The following is a 22,213-nucleotide window of genomic DNA, read 5'->3' on the forward strand; positions in this document are numbered from 1 at the left end:
CAAAGTCACACACTCCCGCACAAGTACTCAGACACAGAGACCGAAGACAAACACACACACTCTATGTAAACACACAATGACACAGACGCCGAGACCACAGACACAGACGCACTCTTGCGCATTCACACTCAACCTCACTCTCTACCCGCACAGCGCAGCGGGCTGTGCACTTTGCCGATCATCTCTGGAGAAGGCGGAGCCTGGCCACTGGGTGGGAACCGCCCCGCACCCAACCCAGGGCTCCACCGGCTGGCTTCCTCCACCCCCACCTTCACTCCTGGGGACGCTGGCGGCTCGAACCCGGACTCAGCCCGGGTAGGGAGGGGAACCTCGGGGTCGGGGGGGGGGGCAGGACCGCCCTTGACCCACAGGAAGGGGGTTTCCCAGGATGAAAAATAAGCCTCAGGGTCACAGCTGGACCTTGGATGGGCAGACAGAGGCTGGGAGGGGTTCTCTGACTGCCATCCTGACTGGGGAGGGGTTGTATCCCTAACAACCCCCAACCAGGAAGGGATAATGACCCCTCAGGGCCAGGCCACCAAAGAGATTTTCCAAGGGGCAGACAGGCTTTGGCTGTTCCCATCTCCGTAGGTGGGTGCCCTTCTCCCCAGGCCCCCTATCCTGCAGACTTCCTTTCTCTTCAGCTTGGGTCTGGTTGAAAGTCAAGCTCAAAGACAAGGTCCCCATTAGCAATGTTCAAATTGGGGTATTATTTTCCTCTGGAGCTAAGAGAAAAACCCAAGATTCTTTGAAATGGCAAAAGCCACAGAAGTCATCCTGCGTGTATTCACAGATGTAGTGGAACTGCACTGACAAATTCCCAAAAGATACATAATGTAATGAGTTGTTTGGGAGAGAATTAAGTGAATTAATACAGACACATGGAAAGTCTCTAGAACAGTGCCAGGTGTGTATACTAACCACTGAGAAGTGTTTGCTCTCACAGATGGGAAAGACACAAAGAGATGCAGCAACCTGGCAGAGAGGGAAGAAAAATCAAAGTCTCCTGATCTCCTCGTTCCAAGCTAAGGGATCTTAAGTCCTTTCTGAAATACTAGTGAGGGTATAAAGAAATTAGTTTAGTGGATAAATAAATTAGTTTCACCATTGTTAGAAAGAATAGGGAAATTAGATCCCCAGTCCTCTACGAGCGACTGCCAGAAGGAGTGGATCCTCTTTATAAGCTCCCGAGCTTGAGGCAAGAAATCCGAAGAGCCTCTGCTCGCACCCATGAGAACCCTTGGTACATTCAGCAGACTTGTAAGAGGGAAGTTGATCTGCTCCATGAGGCACTCCTTCTTCTCCCCATCCCGACACTTCCGCGTGAGCTCGCTGTGATGAAATGTCAGCTTCTCTCTGCTGCCCACCGATATCCCAGCCTCCAACCTTCCTGGAATTCTGCTTGGCTCTTCGTATTCAAACCTGGCACTCAGCATTGCAGGGGGTCAGAATATGTCAACCCTAAATACGCCACTTTGGCATATTGATTATTTTGAATGAAAAGGAGCTGATAAACAGCCAGTGCACAAAGGACACTCTGAACCTTCTTTATCCCCTAAAAGCAGGAAGTAAATCTCCCATGTGAAAGGGATCTTCCCTGTTCCGGGAGGAAGAAGGCATCCCTAACCACCAGAGACAGGGAGTTTAGGGCCAAGGAGGCTGTGTAAACAAACCTGGTTAACTTCCTTTTTTTTTTTTTTTTAAAGAAATTTATTTATTTTTGGCTGCGTTGGGTCTTCGTTGCTGCTCTCAGGGCTTTCTCTAGTTGCGGCGAGCGGGGGCTACTCTTCCTTGTGGTGCGCGGGCTTCTCATTGTGGTGGCTTCTCTTGTTGCGGAGCACGGGCTCTAGGCACATGGGCTTCAGTAGTTGTGGCTCACGGGTTCTAGAGCGCAGGCTCAGTAGTTGTGGCACACGGGCTCAGTTGCTCCGCGGCGTGTGGGATCTTCCTGGACCAGGGATCGAACCCGTGTCCCCTGCATTGGCAGGCGGATTCTTAACCATTGCGCCACCAGGGAAGTCCCAAACCTTGTTAACTTCTTCACCATCTTACTACCCCTAGCCCAAACCCCTTGTCTTTTCAATTCTTCACAAATTGTTTGTCTAAAAGATACAAAAGCTTTCTGCTCTGGTGACTTCTTTGAGTCTCATATCTTTGGGGGGCTTCCATACATATGTATGTGTTTAAATTTGTTATTCTTCTGTTACTCTGTCTTTTTATTATGGGGCAGGTGTGGGAAGGTCTCAGGGGAGAACTTAGAAGGGTAGAAGGAAAATCATTTTTCTTTCTCTATAGCATTTTTAGGTGTGGTCAGGTAAGAAAGCTGAGTAGGGACAAGACTAAAAAGGCTACAGCTGAAAAAAAAAAAGATGAAACTAACAACAACCAAAAAAACAAAAAACAAACAGTTAAATGTTTGTTTTAAGTTCTATTGGGAAAAACAGGAAGACTCTGAAAAATAATCCTCCTCAAAGGCGGAAGACAGTTACCACAGTTATTCACATAATTCCCCTGTCCTTTTGTTCCCTTGATCTTTTTACTCTCAAGGCACAAGGATGAGGGAACCTAATTACAGGAGTGTCTGGCTCCTGCTTGCCTGCCATCTTTACATATTTTCATTAATCTTTGAGACTCTCACCCCCAGGTAACTCAAAAAGTGGCTCATCTGTAGTTAAAAAGCAAAGTTAATTAGAATCTGGAGCTTCCTTCTTTCTTTTGCCAATTCCCCAAGCTTAGACCAAAAAAGTCTGTCTGAACTGAGGCTTCCAGAGTTTGTGATCTGGGGGTGGGGGAGGGGAGGCACAGATTTAAAAAGTGATGCTCAAGTCTGCAATGCAACATGTCAACCCAAAAGCACGCGTGGTTGCAGGGAATCTCCTCAGCAAAGGAAGGAGCACCAGCCCTGGAGTTAGATCTGCCTTCGGATGACTGTCCTGATCTCTCCAGAGCCATATCCTCCCCTGTAAAAGAAGAGCCACCAGACATCGCCGACTTGGCCAGTAGAGGTAAGGAGCAATGGGACAGCACAGGTAGGGGGCTTCCAGCCGGACCTCGCGGTGGGGCACCTGGTTATATCCTGCATTCCACCACGGTTTCCTGTGAGTCTTAGGTTTTCAATTCTAGCATGTGATCCTTGTGGGAGGACATGATGTCTTAGACTTTAATACATTTTAGAGAAGAAAAGCTATTCCTCTGTTTCTGGAAAAGGTCAATTGTGAATTTTTATTCTGAGAAAATTAGAGTAAGGGGATAAAAAGGGTGCCTGGAACATCAGGGGACTGTGTGAATCACACATCAAAGCTCATGAAAGATACCCCGGGGGACTCGGGAAACTGACCTTCTTCTCCTTGTGAAAACCTCTAGATGTGTTTGAGAAGCCGTTGAGGGTAAGGAAATTCAACTAAGGGCTAGGAAATTTTTAAAAGTTGGGTCCAAACTTGAAGAAGGTAAAAAGAATGAATCTGGCAATATTAGACTAAACATATTTACTGAGCTGCAGCTTAAAGATCATTTAGTTAAGACGGGGGCAGGGGGCTTGTGTAAGTCACACAATCAGATCCACAGCAGTCAGTACCTGGGAGATACCAAAGTGCACAGCATCTAGTGGCAGGGCAGGAATAAAGATGCAGACGTAGAGAATGGACTTGAGGACACGGGGTGGGGGGGGGGAAGGGGAAGCTGGGATGAAGTGAGAGAGTAGCATGGACATATATACACTACCAAATGTAAAATAGCTAGCTAGTGGGCAGCTGCTGCATAGCACAGGGAGATCAACTCGATGCTTTGTGACCACCTACAGGGGTGGGATAGGGAGGGTGGGAGGGAGGCTCAAGACGGAGGGGATATGGGGATATATGAATACATATAGCTGATTCACTTTGTTGTACAGCAGAAATTAACACAACATTGTAAAGCATTTATACTCCAATAAAGATGTGAAAAAAAAAAAAGTGGGCAGCAGCAGAGGGAACGGCAGCTAACACGTTCTGCCCCATACAACATGGCAGTCATCATGCTAAATGTTTTTACATTTATCATGAAGCCTTTAAAACATGGTGGCCAATTCTCATAGAAAAGGCATCTATGTCTCCTCCCCTTAAATCTGGGTGGGCTTTTGACCTCCTTGACTAAGAGAGTATAGCAGGAGTGGTGCTAAGTGACTTGAGAGTTTAGGTCATAAAAGGTCATACAGCTTCCACTTTGGTTTGGAACCAAGCACCAATGCTTGTTGTTGGAGTTCTGGCATCAAGAAAGTGTGACCCAGAGCCGCCATGCTGTGAGGAAGCCCAAGCCAGAAAAAGAAGCCAGTGCAGGCACTCAGGTTGACAGTCCCATCTGAGCCCAGCCTTTGAGTCATCCCTGCCCAGGCAACTAGACAAGTGAAGAAACTTCCAGGTGATTCCAGCACCCCCCCCCCAACCCGATGTTCAAGTAATCCGCAGCCCTTTGAGAGTCTTCCCTGCTGACCCCAGACACCACAGAACACAGCCAAGCTGTCCTGTCCAGCCCTGTCTGAGTTCCTGGCCCACGGAATCCATGCCCATAATAAAAACACTTGTTACTTGGTATCTCTAAGTTTGGTGTGGTTTGTGCAGCAGTACATACCTGGGACTTTATCTTATCAAATCATCAAAACAACCCCACAAGGTAGGTATTATCATCATCTCCTTAAGGAAACTGAGGCCCAAGACTTACCCAAAGTTACACAATAAGTGGCTGAGCAGGGATCAGAGCCCACATCTACCAACAACTAAAACTGCTTCTAACAATGAATCATCCACCTCCTGTAGGGCACAAGAGTCGATTTTTTTGTGCATGATATATGCTCATTTTATCATGACCCAGTCCTGCCCCTCAAGACAATCTTACGGACCACTTGGAAAAGAAGGGGTCTCCGGAGACTCTGTTAGATGATGTGACCAGGTGCCCTGGTGGGAAATGGTCAAAACCACCGGGATGAGTCCTGGGCCTGTTCTAGTCAATACCCTTCTTGACGACGGGAATGAAAGGAAATTCAAAAACTGGCTCACCCATTCGATAGAAATGCAAACAGAATTTACAAATACCTGGAGAAAGAATCTGTAAAAATTATTCTAACAGAAGTGGGTAAATCTGGTAGAACCAAGTTCAAGGCTATAGATAATTACATGTCAAGCTCCCTAATTACAAATACAGAGTAGGGGGAGAGGGAAGAGGCCTCAATAGAGCATGGAGCCCAGAGAACTCAGAGCTGGCCCAAAGCTCATTCAGAGGCAGCACCGTAAGCCCTTCATGAACGAGCCCGCTGGGTCCTGGATCTCATAAGGACCATTCTCTATAGGAAACTATATCCAGGTACTTGCCTTCCCTGGTAGTCACACCTTTGTGCACCTCCCCCACCCACATTATAGCAGGGTTGTGACCAAAAGAATATGGCAGAGTGACGCCAGGTCACCTTCTAGATTAGGTTATAAAAGACCGTGGGGCTTCGGTCTTGGGCAATCTTTGTCTCTTTCTCTCATCTATTTTTCTCTTTCTCTCATCGATTTTTCTCTTTCATCTATTTTTCTCTTTCTCTCATCTATTTTGTTTTCTCTTTTCTCTTTCTCTCATCTTTAACTCTGGGCTAAGCCAGCAGCCATGTTGTAAGGACACTCAAGCTGCCCTATGAAGAAGCCCACATGGCAAGGAACTGACACATCAAAACCTTGGCAGGTACCTCCAGCCACATACACCTGCAGCCCCAGCTGCTCCCAGATTCTGACCCAAAGAAACCGAGATGGTAAGTGTTTGTTGTTTAAGCTAAGTTTTGGGATAACTTGTTACCTAGCAATAGATAACTAATACACTAATGGCTGCCGTGTTCCTTGCTGTGTGGCCCAGCACCTGCTCCAGGCTTAGTATAGCAGAGGCTCTGTCCAATGCCTGCGACTGAATAAACAGTCAGTACAAACAACTCCTCCACTGTAATTATGAGTCAGACACGTTCCTAAAGAATCAGCAACAGGCTGAGTGAAAGAAGCCAGCCACAGAAGACCACATCCTGTATGATTCCATGAGTATGAAATGCCCAGAACAGGCAAGTCCATAGAAACAGAAAGTAGACCAGTGGTTGCCTAGGGCAGGGGGGGTTGGGGAGAACTGGGGAGTGACTGCTAGTGAGTACAAGGTTTCTTTTTTGAGTGATGAACACGTTCTAAAATAGATTATGGTGATGGTTGCACAATTCTGTGAGTATATTAAGAAACCACTGAATTGTGAATTTTATGGCATGTGAATTATATCTCAATAAAGCTTGTTGTCTTAGAAAAGGGGGAGAGGAGGGCTTCCTTGGTGGTGCAGTGGTTACGAATCCACCTGCCCACGCAGGGGACATGGGTTCGAGCCCTGGTCCGGGAAGATCCCACATGCCGCGGAGCAACTAAGCCCGTGCGCCACAACTACTGAGCCTGCGCTCCAGAGCCCGCGAGCCACAACTACTGAGCCCGTGCGCTATAACTACTGAAGCCCCCGCACCTAGAGCCCGTGCTCCGCAACAAGAGAAGCCACCGCAATGAGAAGCCCGTGCACCGCAAGGAAGAGTAGCCCCCGCTCACCGCAACCAGAGAAAGCCCACGCGCAGCAACGAAGACCCAACTCAGCCAAAAATAAATAAATACATACATAAATAATAAATAATTAAAAAAAGAAAAAGAAAAAGGGGAGAGGAAACCAGGCGAGGTCACTGTCCAAAATGGGAAGTGGCACCAAGGGAGGCTGGTTCCCCACAGGACTAGGAAAAGCCTTGGGCTTCTCAAAAGTGGAGGGCCCCCTCCCCCATGCCTGGAGCAGAGCACATGCTAAGGTCTCAGGGAGGCGAACCAACGCCTCGGGCACCATGGGGTGGGGTGGTCTGCGCCAGCCCACCCACTCAGTGAAAGGGGGTCTGTGTGCTCATCATACAGGGTCTCAAGCCGCCTGGAGCCCAACATGCAAGGCCTGGACATGTCCCTGACTTCCCATCCCCCAGAGACCATTCCACCCACCCATGGTCGACACCCAGCTCTCCTGGGCTGGCTTTTCCACCTGCCCAAGCCAAGGCCCCTCACGCAGAAGGAGGGGGCCACAAACCCACAGGCTGCAACTGTCCCACAGGACAGGCGGGCTCCGCAAATGAGCCGATCCTACAGGGGAGTCACCCAATGATGCAGGAAAGCCGGTCCTGGCTGAAAGCCCCCAGAAGGAGCAGTGAATTTAGGGCAAAGAAAAGGACTTGAACGACACAGAGCACACTTGTACATCGTATCTAAGAGGTGGTCAAGACTGGAAACAGAAACAGCTTCAAAGCAGACTTTGAACAAGTGTGTCTCACAGAGGCCTTGGGGTGGTCAGAATCTTCCGTCTCTCTCTAGCCTCTGAGGTTGGTTTCGGAGTCAGAGTCTCACAATGTGAAGAAGCCAGCGGTCGGACCCAAAGAGCTCTTCACTGCACCCTCCCAGAGTCTAGGGTGAGCCTGGGGGCCCGGGGAACCTAATGAAAGTATACACACAAATGCTCTCCTAAGAACATTTTCTGGGGAGAAGGTCTGAGATTTTTCAGCGGATTTTCCTTTCTTTTCTTTTCTTTTTTTAAGTTGCGGCATGCGGGATCTTTAGTTGCGGCATGTGAACTCTTTAGTTGCAGCATGCGAGATCTAGTTCCCTGACCAGGGATCGAACCCGGGCCCCCTGCATTGGGAGCATGGAGCCTTAGCCACTGGACCACCAGGGAAGCCCCAGCAGATTTTCAAAAGGATTTAAAATCTGAAAAAGGTTAGAAGCCATTGAGTGGTGGATTTCTAGGGCAGGTGGATGATAGATTTTTTTTTCTTCCTTTGGCAAATCTGTATTTTTAACAAACTTTTCATAACTAGCTTGTATTGATTCTGTACAATTAAATCTATATAGTATACACACACACACACTTATAAAGCATATAGCACATATATTAAAAACATGCGCATGCATGATCTAGGAAAATCACAGCCTATGACACCTGGAAGATGTAGACCACCCCAATCTCAAGACCCCCAAGAAATTAATATCTTTTAAAGCTACAAACTCGACTTCCTCTCTTCTCTCCTGATCCCAAACAAGTCACACACACACACACACACACACACACACACACACACACACACATTCAGGGTGGCAATGGAGATGGGTGCCCCTCATAAGGGTCTCAGCTACTTGGCAGTTTACTCCATTCTCCTCGGTACCCCCTTCCCAGGCTCAGCCCCCAGCCTCCTTCTCCACCCAGCCATGGGCTTACATGTCCTTCTCTCCTGTTGTCATGAAACCCTAGATCTGCAGACAACCTGTAAGCCTTGGGGATGACACAGAACTCTGAACGTCTCATTCCATCAGCCATCACCTGGTCCGTCTCTCCTTGGCAGGTGGCCCCGTGCCTCCTCCTTCCACTCCCAGGTCTCCAGGCTGCTCCTGCCCTGGGAGCCTCTGGGATAAGTTCAGAACAACAGCCTCTTCATCAGTCATCAGGCCCGTCTTTGGGGCTACAGCAAGCAGCTCCCATCACTGAGCGTCTACCACAGTCAGGCACATTTTAGGTGCCTTATGTCCATTTTCGAATTTAATGATCACAAGTAGCCCTGAAGGCAGACCCTCTGTTTCACAAAGGATGAGGGTGGGGCTCAAGGAGGTTACGCTGCACAGCTAGTGATGGGAGAGGCAGGTGTGAACCAGGTTGACCCCAGAGCCCTGCTCTTACCAGTGTACCACACTGCCTTTCCTGGGTCAGTGCAAAGGAACCAGACTGGGGCCACTTGGTCAAGAAGACACCTGAGTCCCGATGCCCTGACTGTGTCACCCATTAGCTTGAGGACCCTTAGGTGGACTTCCCACAAAAGGTTCAAGAGTTGGGGAAAGGAAGCAGTTGAGATTTCAGAGGCCAGGCCCTGCTTCCTCTGTACAGAGGGGGAGAATGGGCGCCACCTGGGCAGGCTGGGGCCAAGCTGGGTACCGGAAGCTGCATCCTCCTGGCACTTCTCTGTAGAGGAACAGATCCCAGGAAGACACTCCACCAGACAAAGGACCAGCAAGAAGAGAAAGGCTGCCTGGACCCCAGCTCCTCCGCACAGCCAATGGACTCCCAGAGGCCTCAGCCCTCCTCCCACCTGGGATCCAGATTCCCCTGCCCCAAATAAATGCTTCCTCCTGGGAAATAGGTGGCCACATTTGGAGACAGTACAGGACAGGGGTTAGGAACAGGCTCTGCCACTTCCTAGGGCAATACCCAGGAAGTGCCTAGGTATTACCTAGGCACTTCCTGGGTCATACCTACGGAAGTTACTAAACCTTTCTGTGCCTCAGTTTCCCCTTCTGTAAAACAGAGATCGCAAGAGTGCTTAAAAGAATAAATTAGTATTTTCAAAGTGCCCAGAACACCGCCTAGCAGAGTGGGGGGCTACAGAAGTGTCAGTGTTGTTATTATTATTAGACAAAGACAGAGCAAGTTAGAGCAATGAAGGTGGCAATTCAGAGCTGGCCAATAGCAAGGTTCATTAGTACAAATGCTGCTGATTGGATCTGCAGAAAAAGAAACTGGTGTGAAAGGCCTCCCTTCTAGAGCTTGCCGTGCTCGTCTCAGAGTGAGGGGCTGGTGTCGTTGAGATGGGAGTTCTAAGTCAAACCCCGCCCCTCGCCCAGGCTCTGTGATTCCGACGTCTTACCTGACCTCTCCCTAGCAGAGTCAGGGCAACCACGCTCTGCACTTGCTCTTGAAGACATCCTGACCACTCATGCTGACCACTCGGGGTGCCAGGCTGCCAGGTCCTGGTCTCTGCAAGAGCTGGCTGTGATTGTGCCCAGATATACCCATGCCAGCTGTTCACCTTTGTAATGACACAACGTGGTAAGTGGATAAGTGGATGAAATCCGGGTGTGTAAAAAGAAAGAGTTGTTTCCATGAAGACGGAACTGACTGCTTTAGAAATAATAAAGACAAGTCACTAAAACAAAAGTTTCCGTTGAATGAGACTGAGCAAAGCAACTGTAAAAGATAGCGGAGAGGGACTTCCCTGGTGGTCCAGTGGTTAAGACTCCACACTCCCAATACAGGGGGCCCAGGTTCGATCCCTGGTCAGAGAGCTAGATCCCGTGTGCCGCAACTAAGACCCGGTGCAGACAAATAAATAAATAAATATTAAAAAAAGGAGAGAGAGATAGGGGAGAAGAATAAAAATTGACAAGGTCGACACGCCTTACGTAAGAATGATGAACCGATCAAACAAAAGCTCTTGGCCTTACATCAGTACATCAACGTACATCGATGTTTTAAGTTAAAATAAAATGCTTAGATTCGAGGTGTAGCATGTTAATTAGGTACGTAAACCAAAGTTGCAGTTACTCAACCAATGAATCACGTAGGATAAAAGGGCTCTTATGAAGCTAGACATTTCTTGTCACAGTTGCGTCTAATCTAATCGCTATTTTGCCTTAATCTATGTTTTTCAAGCTATAGTTGAAGGCACTGGGCTGGGAGTAGCGGAAGCCGCAGGAAAAACATAAACATCTTCCCAGAGCATCCATCTGACTCAAGTAAGGGAGAAATAGTCCTCATAGCAAAACAAACATGGATTATCATGGAATAGAATGTAAAATTAATGTTAGTGTTAAAAATAAAACTTGAAGCTTCAAAGCAAGGTCACAGTTGGGGTGGGTTGCTGCAGGCTAGGGTCGGAATCCCATCTCCTCTGGCAGGAAGAGCGGGTGGGAAAGTTGGAGAAGCACAGTCCGTGAGGGTCAAGGTCACTGCCAGCTGCCCAGCCATCTCCCAACCACTTTCCCACAAACCTGCAGCACAAGGGCTTCTGGGACAGCTGCCTCCAGAGCAGCTTGCCCACTTGGGCACCCCTGTCTCGCTGCTGCAGCTTGCAGGTGACAGGGCCAAGCCAGAGCCCACTGCCATGGCCAAGGCCACTTGATGGCAGACCTCACTAGAAGACCTCACCTCCTCCCTCCTCAGCCCCTGTCCTCCAAGCTCCTTCAGACCTTGAAGGGTTAGAAAAAGCTGAAAAAACTAAACCTTCTGGTTTTGGCACATCTGAGAGGAACAGGCTGATAACAAAGGACAAAGCGATTCCAACCTTTATCTGTAAAATGGCGGTATTTATTAATACACAACCTGTGCATTCCAAAAAGATCATTCATGGGAGGGTCAAATAAGATAGTGGTTGAATAAACCTTGGCATGCAAGCAAACCTCAATGACTTATGACAAAGATACCTGTCATTTAAAATCCATTCACTCCTACAGCGTGGGCTGCAAAGATTCATTCATCCACTGGCAAAAACAGCAACTTTTGGATGCCCATTACCAAGTACAGGTTTTTCCTTATTTCTAATCCTCACGACAATCCAGTAAAAGAGCTACTGTTATCCCAATTTTCAGGTGAAAACCTGGAGGCTCAGAGAGGTTAAGCAACTTGTCCAGGTCACTATGTGTTAGGGGTCAAAGCCAAGATCTGAACTTCTGTCCAATTTTAAAGCTCGGCTTTTTTTTTTGTTTGTTTAATTGGCTGAGTGGCACTTGGGACCTTAGTTCCCTGACCAGGGATCGAACCCGTGCCCCCTGAGTCTTACACTGGACCGCCAGGGAAGTCCCAAAGTTCTTGCTTCAGACGCGAACATAAGGCTTCCTTTCTACCCATTCTCAAAACACTGTGCCTCCCACTGTGCTTCCCGCTGGAAATATGAAGCCACACACATCTTACGAAGCTGCCACATATTAGATGTGCTGTTGCACTTAATTTAAAAATAGACCACGCTTCATCACTGGTTTCCCAATGACAGTAGATGACCTGTAGTATTCAAATATTCGTCACACCACACAATAGGGAAAAAAGATTCATGACCCAGTGAGCCGGCTTTTGGACCCAAGAGCCATCAGAAACAGGAGGTGTGGTTTTGCTCACCTTTTCATTGGCTCTGAACATGAGAAATGTTTTCTAATGGAGTTTTTTGAGAGGGACAGATAAAGGGGAAAGTTAGGGGTTTTCTTGTGTTTTTTCCCCTTTGAAGAAATTTCTCACGAAGCTGTTTATTTGAGACCAAGACCCTGGTTTTATTAACTTCCTCCTCAGACACAGATCAGCAGCAAAGAGGAAAATGCATGCATTAAAATGGATAAATAATCTGTGTGCTGAACTTACATCCCCCCTCACCTGAGGCTACCTGATGCCCACTTGAGAGGAGCATGGAGGCCTCTTTACTCCAAGGGGCTGCAAAAGCCTGCTTCATGGGCAGCAACCCAAGCTGGTGCCAAAGCCCCCAGAGTCCCACACCTGAAACACCTGCCTCAGTTTCCCAAACTGCATGAAGGGGCATCAGGATGTGGATGCAGAACAGTCACCAAGATGAATTCTGGACTCCACCATTTGTAAGCCTTTACCCCCACTTCCACTCTATGGAGGCAACAGTACCGTAGAGCACAGGGTCCTGCAGCCCCCTACAGCCCTGCCTTTCAGCGAGGTTAAGCATCACCTGGCATCGGTTCATGTATTTGCCCCAGGGAGGCTCACACCCAAATGCAGCCAGCCAGACAGCCAGCGAAAGGATCCATTTCGATAGAGAGGGGCTGTCAGCTTCCTCCTAGGATCGGCTAACTTTACAGCAGAAAAATGGATCCCTTTGGCTTAAATGTAAACCGTCTCTCCTTGCAGAAACAAGGTGAATCGTGAGAGTGAATGGGGACTTGTTAAAATAATGATAATAACGAAAACAGCTAGTGTTTACTGAGTATCAGCTATGTGCTAGGTGATGTTCATTATCTAGTTTATCTCACTTAATCCTTAACACAACCCTAAGAATAGGTCCCTTTAGCTTCACTTTATAGAAGAGGAAACCGAGGATCAGAGAAGGTAAGTAATCTACTCAAGGTCACACAGCAGGGTTGTGGAGAAACTACAGTTTAAATTCCAGAGTTCCATCCAATTCCAGAGTTCAAGGGTTTAACTACTGTATTACACTGCAGCAAACCTCATGCTGTACATAGAGCTAGCAACCAAAAAGAAAGCTATTTAGTCTCATTGCAAAAACAAACAAACAAAAAAACAGAAAGAAAACAAAGCACATTTAAGACGACTAACTTTTAGGCCTATTAGTAAAACATTTTTTTCCAATATTATTTTAAATGCCAGCAAGAGTGTCATGAAACTATTATATATCACTGGGATAAACTGGTCCTATCTTTCTTGGAAAAACATTTAGCTTCAGGAGCCATAAAAATGGTCAATGCCTTTAATGTGATAATTTGTGAAAATGGTCAATGCCTTTAATGTGATAATTCGTGAAAACTCAGATACCTGAAAATATCCGTTACAGTATTTCAAAAGTGGGGTGTGTGTGTGTGTGTGTGTGTGTGTGTGTGTCTGGAAGCAACATAAATGTCCCACAATGGAGGATGACCAAGAAAATAATGGTGTCTCTGCATTAGGACACTTATACCGTCAATAAAAGGATGGCCAGGTGATGAAGCAATGTGGAAAAATGCTAATGTGCCCATGTTAAGTGTAAAAGCAAGTTACAAAAGCACATGCTTTGCCCCTCAAAAAATTAAGTATAGGATTACCATATGAGCCAGCAATTACACTTCTGGTTATACATGCAAAAGAATTCAAAGCAAGGACCCAAACAGATATCTGTATATCCACGTTCAAAGTGGCATTATTCAAGATAACCCCACAGTGGAAGCAACCCAAGTGTTCATTGATAGATGACTGGATAAGCAAAATGTGGTCCATCCATACAATGGAATATTATTCAGCCCTAAAAAAGAAGGGGATCCTGACACGTGCTGCAACATGGATGAATCTAGAGGCTATTATGCCAAGTGAAATAAGCCAGTCACAAAAGGACAAATACTGTACAATTCCACTTAGATACCAAGAGTAGTCAAATTCAGAGACAGGAGGTTGAATGGTGGTTTCCAGGGGCTGGGTGGAAAGGGGTATAGGGAATTAGGGTTTAAGGGGTAAAGAGTTTCAATTTTGCAAGACAAGAGAATTCTGGAGATGGATGGTAGTGATGGTTCATAACAAGGTGAATGTACGTCAAAACAGTAAATTTTATATATATTTTACCACAATTGAAACATAAAAATTAAGATAAAAGAGCACATGCCTACTAGTCACAATTAAAAATGCACATTTTAAAAAAGGAAAAGATACCCAAATTGGCAGTGGCTACGTTGGGATAGTGGGAAAATAATCAATCACTTACAGATCACCTTCTACACACCAGCTCCTTGACAGACGTTATGTGTTTCACTGTGTGCCTGGCACTTTACCCACGAATATATGAAATCTTTAAGACTGGCGGTAACATTGCTATTTCAATGTTAACAACTGGGGATTCTGAGGCTTGCGATTTCCCCCAAAGAGAGTGAAACAGAAGCGAACTGAAATACCACTTTAGAAACAGCCACACCCATCACTCCCAACACTCCCTCTTGGCTCAGAAAGTAGGTGGGCTTGGAAAGCACCCACTTCTAGGAGAAGCACAGAGAGCCTTCTCTGAACGGGTGAGGTCACCCCTTCTGGGGCGGGAGTGGGGGGTTCTCCTACACACCAAGCTGGTGCAGCGCCGGCCTCAGGCCCCAGGGACCGGGCCGACCCGCAGGGAGGGGAGAGTGGGCCATATTTTGGAATGACCCAAAGAGAGTCAGCGTTTGTCTGCAAGGAGAGAGTGAGGAGGGAGGTTCCCGGGCTTTTAATTTTTTTTTTTTTTCCATCTTGAAATTGGCAGCATTTCTGATATGATTGCAGGGGATTTCCACCAACCAAATAGAAAATTCAGTTTTAGCGTTAACTGTAAGGAGAGAGGAGTTGTGCAACCTTTGTCATTTTTGAAACGCTGGCAGTGGCACCAAGACGAGAATGTTTTCCTCCCTCTCAAATCAGTCAGGCTCCAGCCATCCTTGGCTGGTGGTTAATTACCACACGCGTCTCACTCCCAGACAGCAGGGCACTGACACTCCCTGACCCGCCCAGAGCGCTGCCCTCCCGACCTGCCCCTCCGACAGCTTGGCTGGGAAACGTGTTGGCTCCTTGGAGAGTGGCTGAAAGAGCTCTTCTGAGGCCCCACGGTAAGGAAACATTTGATGGGGCCCCAAGCCCCACGGTCAGACCCACAGAAGCAGCTGGAGGGAGGAAACTGCTCTCTAAACAAAAATGGTTTTGAAAAATAAGCCAGCCAAAGGGGAATTGCTTCATAAGTTGCACATTCACTTCTCCCTTTAACTGTGCAATTGAAGAAAAACAAGGTGAAGCAGGAACTAACCCCTCACATCCCCCCATTCACCCCCACCCCCACCCCCACTATCTCCCTTTACCAGGCACAAAGGCTAACTGGGTCTGAGGCTGGTCTCTATTTGTGGATTGTCTGTGCCGTGTAAGCTCCCCCGGGGGCTGGTACCCGCCCTGCCTGCCTGCCTTGTTGTTAGCACAACCCCTTGGCCCGCCCCCCGCCCCCCCCTCCACCCCGGGGGATCACGGTAAACACTTGCTAAACGTAATAAAGCAAGAGAAGGGATGGAGCCCGCAGCATCATGCAAAGATATGCTTTATGTGCCCTCCCCGGGCATGGACCGAGGCTGCAGAAATGCAGCTTATCCTGCTGGGAAAGGGCATCGGCATGGCCGGGAGGGCCTCTGGGGCAGTTGCCCTAATTCCAGAAACAGCTATATTCGTGGAGTGGCCAGCGTTGTTTCCAAACATGGGTGGAGAAGGTGAGGGGAGTGGAGCTCAGAAGGAGGTAAGCTTGGCTGTCTTTAGAGCTGGCAACTGCCGACTAGGTTTTGAGAGCACACCCCATCCTCCCACCCAATCCGCACACTCCAGGGCGTCTTCCATTACTTTGGTGAAAGCACCAAAAGAGAATCAACCTCAACATGTGCTAGGCAGTGCTCTCATGAGCCAGGATGGACAGAACCTCAAAGTCAAGAAATCAAGCCACAGCACGGCATGGAAAGGCTAAAGGGTTGGCAATTTCTGCTCTAGAGAGAGCAGAAGAGAAAGCTCTGTTCCTGTCTCCTTGTGTTTGGTGACAGCCTGCTAAATCAGAAGAATCTTCGTCCCCACTTGTCACATCAATCAAACCGGGTGGGCAACGGTAGTAGGGTTTTACAGGAGAGTATCCAGGTGGCTCTGAAAGGACACCCCGAGTCCCCCGTCCCCACAACAAGAGAACTACTAGCAAACATTCTCCTTCATCTGCAAGCAGCTACACCATCAGATGATTAAACGCTTTGGCATCTGAAGGAACCGGAATTCTGGATCAGCTAATTGTAAACGTGTGGGTCGGGAAGTTATTTAACTTTTCTGAGCCTTCGTTTCCTCCGGTGAAAATGGAGACATCATTCAGCTCCTATGGTTAACCGAAAACCATCTGTAAAAACGGTCAGTTCTTTGGAGGGGAAGAGTCCCCTGTGGTACCATTCACTTGACAAGAACACCAAGGCACTGTCAGTCACTCCAGGGGTGCGCACCCCTTCGGGAAGTGCTCGGTGGGATTAGTCCTCGGTTTCAAAGTCCCTTTGGAGCAGTGAACCTTTCGCTCCGAGATTCCTGGGGAAGGAACCCGCTCCCGGCCCCAAGGCACAACCGCCCCGCACACACACGTGACCGTGCAGGACATTTCTCAGGGTGGCGTCCACTGGGGCTCTGCAGGAGCCCGCGGGAAGAAGCCCCACTTGATGGTACGGTGGGGTTCGAGACCCCACAGGTCCCTCCTTCCAGGGGACACCTGAACGAAGTGAAAGCCGCTCAATCATCCGAGGGCGCCAAAGCGCTCCATCTGCAAACTGGGGGGATCCCAAGGGTGCTGCGCGAGAACCTGGTACGTGGGCCGCCCCAGGCCGCCCCCCACTCCGACCCCGGAAATCCCATCCCCACCCGCTTCCCCTCCGGGAGCGCGCTTTTCGGGGCCTCCTATCAGTCCTCTCCTGGCCCCCTGGACCTCCATCTCCCCACCGGAGCAGGGAGCAGACGGCAAAGCAGTGCCCCCCATCCTGGTCCCCAAGAAAGTTCTCCCTGTTCCCCTCTCCTCGATCTCAAAGAAAGGGGTGCAGAAGGCGAAGCCTAAATAAAAACAGGAAACGCGATTTAAAAAAAAAAGAAGAAGCCTCATTCAGGCTGAATTACGGGTAAGAGTATTTAAAAGAAGAAAGAAAAAAAAAGAGTCCGGAAATGCAAAGCTGAAGGCGGTTTTGCCGCCGTAACCCGGGCCCAGCCGCAGATCCGGGGGCTGATCTCCGCCGCGCGGCTCTAGTAAACACGCGGTGAGCGGCGCCCGCGGCCGGAGCCCGGCCGGGGCGGGCCGGAGAAGGACCGGCCGCGCGTCCACGCGCCCGGCAACGTCCTCCCCGGCCGCTCTCCAGCCCAGGGCCCCGCTCACCAGAGCTGGGGAGGGCGCGCCGGGCCAGGGCGCCGGGGACGTGTGCGCACCCCTCTCCCCACCGCTCGACGGGAGCAGGGGGGCGGCACCACCGTTAAGGAGAGTAGCCTGCACCCCGCGGCGCGGCCGGGGCGCCCTGGGGTCCCGCTCGCCAGCGCCCGGGACAGGGCGCACGCGGCTGAGCGCTGTCCGTCTCCCCGCGCCTCGGCGGGTGCATGCGAGGCCGCACCGCCGCTGGGAGCGCAGCCCGCACCCCGCCGCCGGGCCCGGGAGCTCCCCCATCCCGCTCCGCGGGGCAAGCAGTCCAGGCGCAGGGGAGCTGGGCGCACCCCTCTCGGCGGACGCTCAGGGGGCGGCCCCGACCCCGCGCACAGCCTTGGCCCAGGTCCCGGGCTCGCTGGACGCGGGCGGGCGCACAGAGCCGGGCGCACGGGCTGTACGCGCCGGGAGAAGTCCGCAAGCCGGTCCCGCGGCTCCCCGGGGTCCCCCGATGTCCCCGGCCCCGGTCCTCTCCCCCACCTCGCAGACGCAGCCAGAGGCGAGCGCTTACCGGTCCCGGCGCGGCTGGCAGGGGCTGGGGCGGCTCGGGCCGGCGGCCGCTGGGAGCGACGGCGCTGGGCGCGAGTGAGCCTCGAGGGAGGGAGGCGGGGCGCGGTACGGGCGCCCCGCCTGCTGACAGCCCGCACACTCCACTTCCCACTTTGTTTCCTTTTTACTTGCAACAGGAAAAACAACAGGTCCTCCCGCCGCTTCTCCTGCCGCTGCGCCCTCCCCTCCCGCCCCCCAAGTCCCCACCCCGTCTGCGGGTGGAGGGGCATCATTCCAGGGCCTCTGGAAGCTGCACCTTGACCTTCTTCAAAACAAGTTTATATGTATTTATATATAAAAGAAAACAACCAAATAAAGGTCCTAAGAACCCATAAGAGCCCCACGCCTTCCACATTCACACACTAAAGAATTTCAACAGTGGCGGGAGAAAAGCTGGAGGCAGCCAGGAGCGCCCCCAAAGCCAAGTGCAGGGAACTGGGCTGGAGGGAGGGTAAGTGGGGCGGGGCTTGGAGCTCAAAGTCCCACTCTGCTCAGCCCTAGAGGGAAACGGTGGCCTCCAGGCTTTGATGGGTAAAGAGCATGGGGGTTGGGGGTCAACGCCCCCCCCCCACAACCCCGCCCCGCCCCGCCCCAGATTACAGTAGTGGCTTCAGATCCTTCTAGGATGTGATGGGGGATGAGCCAGTCAATAGCTTAATCAAATGACTTAAAGGACCCTCCCCAACCCAGCCTGGGAGGTAAAGCACCTGTTTGGTTCCCTTGGACAGATGAGGACACTGAGGCTTGGGAAGAGGCTCTTTCTATCCAAGAGATTCCCTGGCCTCTCAGGACCATCTTGGGCTCAGTGCTAGCTACAGCAACGGAAGCAGCAGGCGGTTCTGTGTCTAGCCAGGAAAGGGGAGAGAATTTGGGCAACAAGAGTGGGTTACTAAGTGGTCCCAGTTTTCTAAGATCTAGGCTGCAGGCTCTGATCTCTCAACTGGATGATACCTGTGGAGGAACCAGGAGGGACCATGGGTCTCTTTGGCAGAGAATGTTGGGTCTGTCCCCAGGAGTGTACATCCTTCCCAACAGAACATCTGAGGCTCACAGCCTCACTCCTACCCCAGGCCAGGACCACTCCAGGGCGATACTGTCAAAAGCCGGAAGAGAAATGGACATTTCAGAGAGAAAATCTGATGGCAGGTTTGGATGTTTCCGAACATCTGTCCTAGCCCTGCTTTTGCCTGGTTGCAATTTAAACACTGCTTACTGATTTTCAGAGCTGGTCGTAAGAAACAGTCAGATGAGGAACGCTTTTGCATCATCCAAAGGAACTCTTCGTTGAATACGTATTTGCTGACAGCTAGTCAGATCATGCTTTGTAATATGCAAGACGGGAGACCTGCCAAGTGCTCAGATGTGCTTCACACGCTGTTATCTCTGATCTCGACAATAGCCTCCCAAGAGAAATCTTATCATCCCCACTTGAGAGATACGAAAACTGAGGCTCAGGAAGGTTGAATCCTTTTGAGGGGCCACACAGTCAGTGTCTAGCTACTTCCAGATCCTCGATTATTTGCCCATGCCACACTGCTTATGCCCCAGTCCAAGAAGAAGTTTCACTTTCCTGAAACCCCAATGCACTTCCTTTTAGAAACCAAACCATAGGACTTATCCCCCTCTTTTGCCTGGGGTACCAGGAAAGTCAAGTTAACTGTGGCATCAAGTACAGTCAATATGGCCCCTCAAGTTCCCGGTAGACTTCTGCCTTCCTCTCTACAATTTCTGATCTCTCTTTCTCACTTTATTTTTAACTGTTGTCATGTGTGTTTTGGAGGAAGCTACTTCAAGTTCCTTTTGAATTGTAAGTGAAATGGACCCGCCAAGGTGGAGAATTTATAGCAGTCCTAGAAGAAAAGTGGCACTTGGGCTGTAAGGAAGTCAACACGTGTTACTCCCGTGACCTCCTGACTGGGAAAGACTTTGGTCCCATTTTATGGAAGGGAAAAGAGATCTTGGGTATTAAGGGGGCAGCTGGTCGGTGGAGAACAGCTCGGATGGACAGGAGGCACCCCGCAAGCCGCTCAGAGGAGCACACAGAGCCCTCCAGACCAGTTTCCTTCTGGGCCTGCCACCTTGTCCTGCAGAACTTCCCCCTCCAAAAGCCAAGCCAGCCTCCACAGCTTCTCACGGATGCAGTAAGCATCTTTGCTCTGTTCAACCTCGAGTGCTTTCACCACCGCCACCCACACATGCCCGCAGCAGGCTTAACTCAGTGCAGCCAGAGCCAAGACGAGCACCCGGCTGCAGGGGTACAAGTGAGCAGCCCACTTCCTCAGCCCCTCCACAAAGTGCTCCAGACACCTGCCTCCATGCCCCGTCCTGGCACGAAGCCCTCTTTGCTGAGGGGCCTTTCCTTCCAGGCAGGGCAAAAATTATCCAGCTCAAACCCTTGCCCATTTGCCTTGGCCAAGGAAAGTGTGGTGAAGATTCACAATGAAGAGACCCTTCCCTGCAGCCAAAGTGCCTGGCATTGCCACTGTGGAGCTGTGTGACCTCAGGTGAGTGGCTTAAGCTCTCTGTGCCTCCATTTCCTCATCTGAAAAACACGGATGCTGATACTGGCTTTCAACGTTTAGAACTGTTGTTAGGATTAAATGAGTTAATACATGTAAAGTGCTCCTAAGAGTACCTGACACAGAGTGAACCCCCAGAAAATAACCCCCAGTTATTGAGTTATTCCAGAACAGCATCTTTGTGCTTTGTGGGATTGGATGTTTCTGCTCTAGGACAATATTTTTCAATAGCAGTAACAGCAGGTTGTGACATATTAACACATTAGTGTACTGGAAATCCATTCAGCAGGTCAAATTTATAAAAATGCAACAGAATAAACAATACTAGATTGTACTCCACATAGCAAGGGTGGTATCCCTCCCTGAGGCTTTTTGTCCCATTTATAGGTATGTGTGGGGGACCATTAAGTCAAGATGTAAAATGCATCCTCACTGCAGGTCCCTGTCAACACCACTAGGAAGCTGCTGCCTTCTGGGGACAACACCATAACGGTGGTGGCAATGCAAGGGCAGTGCAGATGGGTAGAGAACTCGGCCAAGGTCAGGCTTGATTCCCGGGAAGTCTGACTTTTGAGGACACAGGCTCCAGCGAGTGCAGAGAGGTGGCCAGGGGGGAAATACCTGAGGAAGAGAAGCTGGGGCTCCAGGCTGTGCCTGCCATGTGGGGAATGACCCAGGGGTGGATGGTTTGTGCCCTCGCACTTCATTCATCTCAGGTCAGAGCTGGACCGAAGGGCCCAGGAAGACCCAGACAACTCAGAGGTGGCCCAGATGAACCTGGCTCCTGTGGGACCAGGGCTGAACTGATGGGGACTGAGTTTCTGGGCCCACCTGGATGGGAGCTCCAAACAGAAACTGAGTTATCTTTTTTGTAAAACATGCACACTCGGGAATTCCCCGGTGGCGCAGTGGTTAAGAATCCGCCTGCCAATGCAGGGGACACGGGTTCGAGCCCTGGTCTGGGAAGATCCCACATGCCGCGGAGCAACTAAGCCTGTGCGCCACAACTACTGAGCCTGCGCTCTGGAGCCCACGAACCACAGCTATTGAGCCCACGTGCTGCAACTACTGAAGCCCGCGTGCTAGAGCCCGAGTACCACAACTACTGAAGCCCGTGCGCCTAGAGCCCATGCTCTGCAACAAGAGAAGCCATCGCAATGAGAAGCCCGCGCACCACAACGAAGAGTAGCCCACGCTCGCCGCAACTAGAGAAAGCCCGCGCGCAGCAACGAAAACCCAACACAGCCAAAAATAAATAAAAAATTAAATCTTAAAAAAAAAACAAAACACTCACACTCAAAACCCAGGCTTCCTGGGTTCAAATCCCAGCCGTGCAAGCCTGGGGTAGTCACTTCAGCACCTCCTGACCCTGCGCTGGAGAGGGTTCCCTGAGTGAATAATCCTGCCCCTAGCACAGTCAATGTTCCAGAAACAGCAGTTGGCTTTAAACAAATCCTCTAAAGCTCTTCCTAGACCAGGGTGTGGGGGAAATGTGGAAAGGGGAGGAGGGGAGTAGCGGGGTTTGGGGTCATGAGGCTGGATCCAACCCCAGCACCTCCATACACTGGGGGTGACCCAGGTTTTGCAACACTGATTCATTTGACAAGTTCTGGGCTTTGGGATACAGCACCGTACGAGACAAAGACCTGCCCTCCTGGGGCTTACACTCCAGTGAGAAGAGAAACTATGAAGAATGAGA

The 22,213-nt window shown here is 50.1% G+C and overlaps 1 protein-coding gene across 2 annotated transcripts in view; it reads right to left on the reverse strand.

Moving 5' to 3' along the window:
* PIK3CD (phosphatidylinositol-4,5-bisphosphate 3-kinase catalytic subunit delta) overlaps positions 1-18,115 on the reverse strand; it is a 50,994-nt gene extending 32,879 nt beyond the window's left edge. Inside the window, exon 1 of one of the 2 annotated variants that reach the window (XM_082352907.1) lies at positions 17,958-18,115. The gene's annotated coding sequence lies outside the window, so the exon portion shown is untranslated. The remainder of the gene's footprint in view (positions 1-17,957) is intronic. The other variant, XM_082352906.1, reaches the window with a different exon arrangement.
* Between the last annotated feature and the right edge of the window lie 4,098 nt (positions 18,116-22,213).

This window comes from Balaenoptera borealis (genome assembly GCF_965194805.1).
Source record: "Balaenoptera borealis genome assembly, chromosome: 1".
NCBI lineage: Eukaryota > Metazoa > Chordata > Mammalia > Artiodactyla > Balaenopteridae > Balaenoptera > Balaenoptera borealis.